The sequence below is a fragment of the Adiantum capillus-veneris genome, chromosome 21 (assembly GCF_014529385.1).
Source record: "Adiantum capillus-veneris isolate H3 chromosome 21, ASM1452938v2, whole genome shotgun sequence".
Taxonomy (NCBI): Eukaryota; Viridiplantae; Streptophyta; class Polypodiopsida; order Polypodiales; family Pteridaceae; genus Adiantum; species Adiantum capillus-veneris.
The window spans coordinates 3,690,048-3,700,149 of NC_140951.1; positions in this window are offsets into that span (position 1 = coordinate 3,690,048).

Here is a 10,102-nt window from a genome sequence, read left to right on the forward strand (position 1 = left end):
TTGCTGATGTACCAAGCCCGAAGAAGATGGAAATTATTGTGGAGGAGACCACAATAGAAATAGAAACAGAAGTTATGGAAAAGCCGGAGTCCGGGACCAAGGAAAAGGAGATAGATCCAGTTCAGCAAAAGAAAGATGATTATGAGGATCTGGTAGCGATCGGATACAGTGAAGAAGAGGCCCTGGAGGCAGTTTATGGGATATCCCTACGAAAACAAGATGATCGGAAAGGGACGAAGGAAAAGACAAAAGGTACGATGGAGAGTGAAGAGAAAATGGACGAACAGAACATACTAGAAGAGCCGAAGCCATCGGAGGTGGTGGCAGAAAGAGCTGTCAAGTTGACAGATGAAGATGAAAAAGACATGCACATGGTGCATGAACTGCTCAGCAAGATTAAAGAAAGATCCAGAGTAAAGGAAGTAGCAATTGAGACAGCAAAACAAAAGGAAGCAGAGTTGCAGAAGAAGTTAGAGAATGTTATGACTGAATCTGAAAGTCATAAAGCATCACTCTACGACGCAGAAAACGAGAGAGACGGCTTGATACTCCAACTAGCCGAAGCTTCAAGAGAGGTAGCAAGTTCACAGGAAGCAAATGAGCGAATAGAAGATGAGCTGGAGGCAGCCAAGGATGAGCTCATTGAGCTAAGGGAAAGAGTCGAACTTCAAGAAAAAACAATCACGAGACTCAGGACCACCCCTAGAGCTAGCAGAGCAGGAACAGAACAAGAGGGATCCCTCGTACCAGCTCTGGAAGATCAGGTCAGAAGTTTGCAAAGAGAGCTAAGGTTAGAGCAAGTGCAAAGGTTGCACATGGCAGATGGATCATTGGCTGCAGAGGAGAGGCTCACATCAGAAAACCAAACACTAAGGACAGAAAATGAGGCCCTCCGCAAATAGCTCCAAGACCTCCAGGAGCAACAAAGAAGAGAAACAGAGCCACCACAAGAAGAAGCAGGGGGAGCAGCCATAGAGCTACCAGAAACTGGAGAGGCAACCACAATTGAAGATCCAGCCCCAGTTCAAGAAGTGGCCTCGACTTCAAGAATCTCTGAAGAAGAAGAACAAAGGCTCCAGGACCAAATAGAAAAGTCAACAGAGGAAAGTGCCAAGGCGGAAATGGAATGGGAAAGGAGACTCCTCATCTCCATTAGACTTCAAGGTTTAGACACAAAAGTGCTCCATGAAGAGTGGATGCAACCCAGCCTGCCTTTCCCTCTGATGAAATTTGAAGTGATAAAGACGAAAAAGAGAATAGAGGAGGAGCAGTATGTCGCTCTTTACGAAGGCGACATCACAAAGGATGAACAATCAAAGAAGATTGTAGATTCTCAACCTAGATGGAGGAAAGGTTGGCTGAACAAATACCCAGCCTACCTCATCTACTTGGTAGAGGCTCCAAAGGAGATTCGGGAGGATGCAACCTTCTGCCCGGTGCCAAGGGTCAGAAACTGGAAAGATCATGACAGGATTGCAGAAAAGAAGACAAATTGGCTTAATTATCCCAGGATGCCAGGACCAAAGGAAGGAGAGAGAATGGGTAAAGCCTACATGGTGAAAACCCTAACGGGCACCATCAAACTCTTTACTGGCTCTCCTGACCTTTCGTGTCAGATGCTAAAGAAAATCTGCAGGACTCTCTTAGCATGCATTGAAGTGTTCGCGCCAAATAAAGCCACGACCTCGAGTCTACTATCGACGGCCGACACGGTGACGGATATGATGTATGATCTTTCATTGCAGCCATCACCAAAGGTGTTACATCTCTTGTACCAAAGAATTATGTTTTTGCCTAGCTTCCACATGCAAACATTCGAAGAAGCTTTCTACACCGGCTTTTTCACTCACGAAAGAAAAATATTCGGCCCAACCTTGACCATCGGCAACCTACGCTACGAATCACATTTGCAGATGCTCAAGACGACAGGACTCTATTGATCAAGCCTAAAAGTCATGTCAGGGACGACATGAACGCGGACGGGGGGAGTGTTGAGCCAGCAGAGGATCACACCCGCATTTTTGCTCACACCCATCATTTTGTAACCATTGATTGTAATAAATGTCTTTCTGACATTAATTTTGATTTGAGCCATTCATTAAGTAACGGGACTCAATTGAGTTTCCAGCTTGTAATCCCGAAGTAATTTCATCTGTTGATGTAAATAATTAGAGATGTTCTCACCTCCAAGGCTGAGGTATATAAGCCAAAGTTTTGTAACCTAAGGGAGATTCAATTATTAATCAAAGTGAGTTTTTGAGCGCCGTGACTGTGTCTGAGAGAGAGAGAGAGAGAGAGAGAGAGAGAGAGAGAGAGAGAGAGAGAGAGAGAGAGAGAGAGAGAGTCTTATCTTCTTGCTACGCGGGCTACGGGGCCGCCATTGGAGAAGCGACACCACCATTGTGTTAGCAACAGTGAGAGCTACGCACAGATACCAAGAGTGCGTGCTATCGGCTTCTACGTGTGGTAAGTTCCTACGAGCTTCGGTGTGAGTTTTCTTCCAACTCGTGTGACGGAATAGAGCGTGCAGCATATCTATAGAACCACAACGAGTAGAGCTACACATTAGTACCATCTGGGTCAAGTTTCGGTCACCTGTATTTTTCGGCCTGTCTTCATACGCGTTTGCCGCACGGAGTGGTTATAGGTTGATTTTGCAATTCAAGTCTTTAGGGTGTTGTTCTTACCTAGTGTATAGACTTCCCCTTGAGTTTGAGATCGATTCAATGATTCTAGATCCTGTTTCGTATAGCATTCGTTCGTAGTATGGATTTCAGTCACTTGCGTATTTTAGAACTTAGATTTGATTTCCTTAGTAGTGATTGTCATTAGAAGGTCGAGTAGGTGATTTGACACCCACCTAGTTGTTTCCATGCGCCTGCGGGTCAAGCTCCGTCCTCGTCTGACAAATTCTGTTGTTGGTTGAGTTCTCGCTATTTAGCTTCCGCTAGCGGCGTAACCGCCATAACACTTGTGCACATAATTGTTTCCCTCAAGAAGGTTGTGCCCGTTACATTGACAAGATTGCTGCTTGAATACCTTCCAATGAAACAATTAGGACACAACAAGAGAGATGAAAGGAGGAGTAAAGATAGAATTAGAGATAGATCTAAGTGTGGTGGTGGTATTAAAGATAAATAATGAGAGATAGAGAAGGAGTTAAAGACAAGCATTGGACTAGATATGCAAATGAAAGAAAAACTAGCAACATATATCTTACATGAGAGCAATCGCCACCACCTTAATGGAGAGAGAAGATGAGGCAAGACTTCAGCATTTCTTCAAGAGAAAGCGTGGCACTAAGATGAGTGTTACACTATGGAATTGATCTATTCTCACTCACTCATAACTTGCCCCAATGAAGAGAAGGTTGCTCTTTTTATAGGTGAGGAAGCCATGTTTTACATAATCACTTGATTAGGCTAAAGAGTTAACCTAAATCAAATGTTCTTTGGATATTTCTTAAAATGGGCAATAGGAGGACTCAAAATATCATGAAATTCAGCATCTTTGGTCGTTGAGGCTGCATGTGGGTCATGATGTATGTGGGCTCCACCTAGGCATCTTCTGTGTGGCTCCAACAGGGGGTCCCAACTTGTGTGTCTTGTCCTTCAAGGCATCTTTGAGGTGTCACATTCACATGCTTATGTCTTTTATCCTCCAAATATCTTATTTTATGGAAAAAGACCAAGATTACCTCTTTTCACTTGATTCACCTGTTTACCATCTCTTCTTGCAGTGTAGTTGTGAGAGGGTTTTTCGCTGGTTTCCCTGTAACTTTTAACCTGTAACTCGGATTGACATGCTTCAAAAGGAAAAATTGGCCTACTAAAAGATCTTGACTTGGTTTTGTCCTTTTCTCCACCCCCTTAGGTTGGGATTTTCAAATGGGATGGTCCAAGAAGCTTTGGATCTTCCTTTTCATAAAGTCTTCTAGTAGGCCCTTCCCTGTTGTATGTATCCAAGAAGGTATGCATTATTGAAGGGTTAAATGTGAAAAGAAGAAAATAATTTATATATGGTAGGGTATATCTAAGATATTAGAAGAAATATACAAATGCTTTTCCCCCAGACAAAAAGAGGCACAATCATTGATACTTCTCTTGCAGTACTTTCTAATAGTAATGTACATTTATATTACTTCAAAGGTAATACTAAGGTATGGTAGAAAGCTTTTATTTATGCATATGAGTATTATATGAAGTATACTTATGCGTCAAAAAGTCACAAGATAAATCGTTTAATGCCTGTTCCCACTATATACGTGCCACAGCACGACATCCACCCCCTCTAAACCTGCTCATCCTCCGGCATGTGCCAGCCTCATGGTAACTTGTGAAAGCAATTGTATCCCCTGTCATCCCATGACCTCCTCCAGGATCATATGGGTAACTCAAAAACTTGTATTGTACTAAGCATTGAGATTCTCCGCATCTTTTAATTCCACTCGGATCAGAAGGAATTGTTATATACATCTGTCTCCAAAACATCTGTAACAAATCTCCATTATGCGCAAAATCCTCATGACGAAGAGACATAAGTTCTTCATCCTCCTGTTCAAAAAACACTTCCAGGATTCCTATAATATACTTGAAATATTTTTGAAACTGCACTTCAACCTTCTCACCAACCTCTAAATTCATATGTACCTCTTTCGCATAGAAGTCTGAATCTGCATCTTCATTCTCAAAAGAATCCTCTAGATAGCCTTTCTCAACATCGAGAGAAACCTTAGAAATATGCATGGTAAACCTCTCATCAATTCTCTTACCTTTTACCAAATACCTCTCCAGCTTTACATCATAAAACTTTGCATACCTCTCAAATATGGTGTCTAATTCCCTTTCCAAATCATCCTGGTAGGTATGCTCCCGGTCAGTTGTAACCGACTGCTCAAAAACCTCCTTGGAGTTAGTCTCTAACACAATATCTTCACCCCTTCTTCCTTTTTGACCCATCGCTAATTTATCTTCAACTGAATCATGTCTCCACTCATCTGGGTAGAACCCTTCTTCATTACATGACTCTGGTGTCAGCATAGAGCTAGCATCCTCTTCTTGCTTCAAGGCATCACCATGTATACCCTTCCTATCCATAGCAGATAGATGCTCACAAACCTGCTTGCAATTTATACCCTGTGACACAAGACCTAAATCCCTTTTATGCCTCAGATATTGTTTGCATACCTGCAGGCAACTGAAATTCTTAAAACCCTGTATAGTAGGCACTTTATGGCAAGCATCTTTATTTGCATCTTCACGCAGATCAGAAATATCACCCCAATCACAGACCATATCCAAAGAGGTTTCTTCCTCTTCTACTCTATCCTCTGATATCACTTCAACCTGTATAGCATTCCCAAACGTTTCTCTATCTTTGATTTGTGAATCTTGAAGATTCATAGCTTCATCCGCAGAACCCCAATCCTCATGCAGAGAATCTGCATTTGCATTCCTGCAAACACGACTTCAAAAACGTCATCATCACGAATAGGCAATCCAAAATTAGCTGTTGTTGAAGACTCCAAACTTTGCATAACACCTTCCTCTACCATGGAATTGTGAAAGCTTGCTGCATCTAGCTCTAAATAAGGCACAATTTCATGAGTCATCTGGATCACATCTGCTACCCCATATATACAAGACATACATATTACTCTGTCAATGCACTCCTCTTTTTACACCTCGTCTAGCTGAGGTACTTCACAATCCGCAATGCTACTAGCAGAGCTATACTCACAAAGGAAGAGATTTTCAGTCACCCCCTCTAAATTAGCACTTCCGCAGCTAGGCATATCCATTTGGGTAGTACCACATGCATCAAACTCGCATAGGAAAGCATTGATAATGACTTCTTCATCCTGGTATATGTCTTCAGCATAGGCATCCGGCTCTTCTAAACTTGGTAAAAGTTCCTGGATCTGCTCAAAAGTAGATTGTAGCACATCACTAATATAGCCGTCTTCCACCTGTTTTCCCTTCACATCCTCTGTCAAAACCATAGCATCCTCATCCTTGTATACACACTCATGTGTATCTTCAAACGAATCAAAAGGAGCGTCCAAATCATCTATCATAGCCGACGAGTTTGCATCATCCTCTAAGTCGCTTTGAGCCATTTCAGGCGCTTGGATAGCATCATGAGAGTCATTATCTTGAGATACGAAGGTTACAAGACCCAAACGTGCATAAATAGCTTCTACTATGTCTGCTTCATCTGCATACAATAAATTTGCATCTTGCAAAAGATATGCACCTATTACTGCTTCTAAATGAGCCTATATGGATGTGTTGACACTTGCATGGCTTACAGGAGACACCAACTCTAGCTGGTCACATCCACTTCCACTCTGCTCCATCTCTTGGTCTTGATGTTCCAAGCATACATGTGTTATAGCTGTAGAAAACTCACCCCAATTGCTTGCATATACACTTGCATAGTCTTGAACTTGGTGCTTGAAATCATCACTCACAAGTTCAACAAATGCTGCAATCATCCGAGCTTCTGGAATTGCTTGAATCTCATCTCTGTCACATAGCACTCAAGATATCCTTTTGGATCATAGCCTTCGAATATATTAAGCTCATTATATACGGATTGCCTAGCGCTTTCAATCGCTTTTTGAATCCGATCTTCTTCTTCAAGCCATTTGCATTTGTCTACAAGCTCTTTCCTTTCAGCATATAGCTGCTCCACTTTGCAAGCCATCTTTATGTACTCTCACCCCAGCTTGTTCACGTCGGGTTCACCAAAAATATGTCAAGAAGTAGGCGGTCTTGCCAGGAAGGCACCGGGCCTCTTGCTGTGAGAGTTTGTGAGGAAGCTCAAGGGTTATGAGAAAGAGCTAAGATGTAGATAACATAGCTTCTAGAGCTAAAGAAGAAATGTAGCCAAAGAAGCCGCTCACTTTTCCTTACAAACACACACGTGATGGAGAGAACTCATGAAAGATAGTCAAAACAAAACAAAAATGAAAACAACGAGATTACGATCATATTGTTACCATATACATGTGGTAGTGATGTGTGTGAACACACTAGGACTGCCGGGGCATTTTTTCCCTCTTTAGGAGGTTTTTTCCCCCGTGCATTGTATATACGCCCATCACTCTAGGGCTACCTATCTTTCCATTGCACACTAAGTAACACACTCTCTATTGTGTGCCTTGAGCTTCCTTCGTCTTCTCCAAGCTGTGTGTGTTTCTCTGCAACCCTAATTCCAACAATTGGTATCAGAGCAGGTCACGTCCTCCCGGGCTTAGTCGCCAGCTGCTCCAGCACACGCCTGCTCACTTTCTCCGATTTCAGTGAGCTTTGGCGAGCGTTCGCAGGTCGACAAATATTTTGGGCAGACCCTGAAGAGCTCGGTCTGCTCAGAATTTTGATTTGGGCTCAATTCAGCCTCCGTTTCCATTACAGACAGTACTGCACATGCTATTTCGTCATTTTGTGCAGATTTTCTGTCAGTGCCGTTTTCTGCACAACAGGTGCCTTATAGTCTTCTACGGTTTGTGCTATATAGCACAAGTTGTTCCCGCTCCATTTCTCCTATTTTCGGGCAGTTTTCACATCAGGTGCAGCATTTACCATGGCTGACAACAACAACACAGATGTGTTCAAGATGTTTGCTGCTGAGGACAGGTTGGATGGGGACAACTACCCTATGTGGGCTTATATGATGCAACATGTTCTTGTGTCAAAAGGTGTCTGGAACATTGTGCAGGGCATTGATGTACGTCCTGGTTCTTAAGATGTAGGCGATGTTGAGGATGTTGCAGGTCTTGCTGCAAGGATTGTAGCTGTTAGAGTTGTTTTGCCTACGGCAGAACAAGCTCGTTGGGATGTTAAGGATGCGCAGGCTCATGCATTGATTGCGTTGTCTGTGAAGCGCACCATTATTCCTCACATCCGTTCAGCAAAATCTGCAAAACAGGCTTGGGATATTCTAGCAGGTCTTTATGCAAGCCGCAATGAGGCTAAAATTGCTTTGCTGTGTAAAGAGCTAGAGTCGAAGATTATGCATGAGGAAGATGATATGGACACTTTCCTTGCTAGTGTCAAGGATATCAATGAGCAACTCATTTCTGCAGGTGAAGTCATTTCGGATAGTTCCCTTGTGCAGACTGTTCTTGATGCCTTACCAGATTCCTACCAGACTTTTGCTAGTACTTGGAGACTGATGACCCAAGGAAATCCTGAAGTTGTCAAGTTTGATGCATTATGCACATTGCTGTTGCAAGAGTCACTTTCTAGAAAAAACAGGACTAGGCAGCGTGTAGTTGAACAGGCTTTTATTGCTTCTCAAAGAAAGGGTGGTAACAGTAATGCAGCCACTTCTTATGGTTCTATTGCGAGTGGCAAAAATTCTGTTCCTAATGCTTCTGCTGGTAGCACTTCGTCTGGCAATTATGGTGATAAGGGCAAAAAGAAGATGCGTTGCCATTATTGTAAAGCCAATGATCACTTGATCAAGTCGTGTCCTAAGTTGAAGGCCAAAGAGGCTAAGAAGAAAGAGGGTGGTTCCACTGCAAATGCTGGATCCACTACAAATGCAGCCATTGTTGAGTCTTCTGTGAAAGGAGATTGTGATGCTGATGTTGATGCAGAATGGGCTTTTAGCGCAGAGTGCACTTACAATCCTGCTGTCCATGATGCATGCTTGTCAGTTGCTGCAGATTCACATGTGTGGTATTTCGACAGTGGTGCTACAAAGCACATTACCTCACATCGTGAATTGTTTACCTCTCTCGAGTTTGTCCCTCATGGGAATTGAGTCACTTGTGCCAACAACGCCTCTTATCCAGTTCATGGAGTTGGAAAGATTGTACTCACTGCTGCTAATGGCAGTTCCTTCACACTTGTTGATGCACTTTATGTACCTGGGATCAAGAAGAATCTCTTGTCTGTATCTGCACTTGCTAGACTTGGACTTGTAGTCAAATTTGTGGATGACAGATGTACAGTTCATGATCTCAGTTTTGGTGATGAAATTGTTGCATCTGGGCTTTTGTGCCGTGGGCTGTATAAGCTCACTTTGTATGACAAGTGTGGACCAAATTTTGCAAATGCTGTTGCAGATTCAAGGGCTATTTCAGATGCAAAACTTTGGCATGCACGTTTTGGTCATCTGAATTTTGCCAGTTTGCTGCGTTTGCAAAAATATGATATGGTTGCTTCTTTGCCGCCTCTTGAAGCACCTGTCAAACATGTTTGTGAAGGCTGTATTCTGGGTAAAATGCAGCGTTCTTAAGTTTCCAAAGGATGGTTCAGTTAGGGCCACATGCAAGTTGCAGCTTGTGCATAGTGATGTTTGTGGGCCCATGCAAACTCCGTCCTTGGGCAATTACCTATACTTCGTGACTTTCATTGATGATTACTCCAGGCATGCATGGGTATTTCCGCTTAAAGCGAAGTCCGAAGTTTTTATGTGCTTCAAACAATTTTTGGCTATGGCTGAAAATGTCTCAAAATGTACTATGGGCACCCTCCGTTCCGATCGAGGGGGGGAGTATATGTCTCATGAATTTAATGCATTTCTGGCTACTCGTGGGATAAAACACCAATGTACAGTGCCTTATACACCTCAGCAAAATGGTGTTGCTAAGAGGAAAAACAGGTCACTAACGGAAATGGCACGATGTATGGTCAAAAGTCAAGCTTTGCCGCATTCTTTTTGGCTTGAGGCCATCATGTGTGCCACTTATGTACTTAATAGGTGTCCTACGAAAGCTTTGCAGTCTATTACTCCATATGAAGCATGGCATGATAGAAAACCTTCTATTGAGCACATGCGTGTTTTTGGCTGTTTGGCATATGCTTTGGTGCCACAAGTGCAGCGCAGAAAATTGGATGATAAGGCTGTCAAATGTATTTTTGTTGGTTATAGTGCTGAAAGCAAAGGTTACAGGTTGTATCATCCGCAAACAAAACGTATTCTGGTTTCACGGGATGTAGTGTTTGTGGAAGATTCTGTTCAGCCCTTGCTGTCATGTACTAGAGACAGTAATGTAAGCTCACAGGACATTTATGACACTTTGTTGCCTCTTTTCAGTGGTGGAAATACGAATGTAAGTTCCAATGAGGCAAATGTACAGCCTATGGGG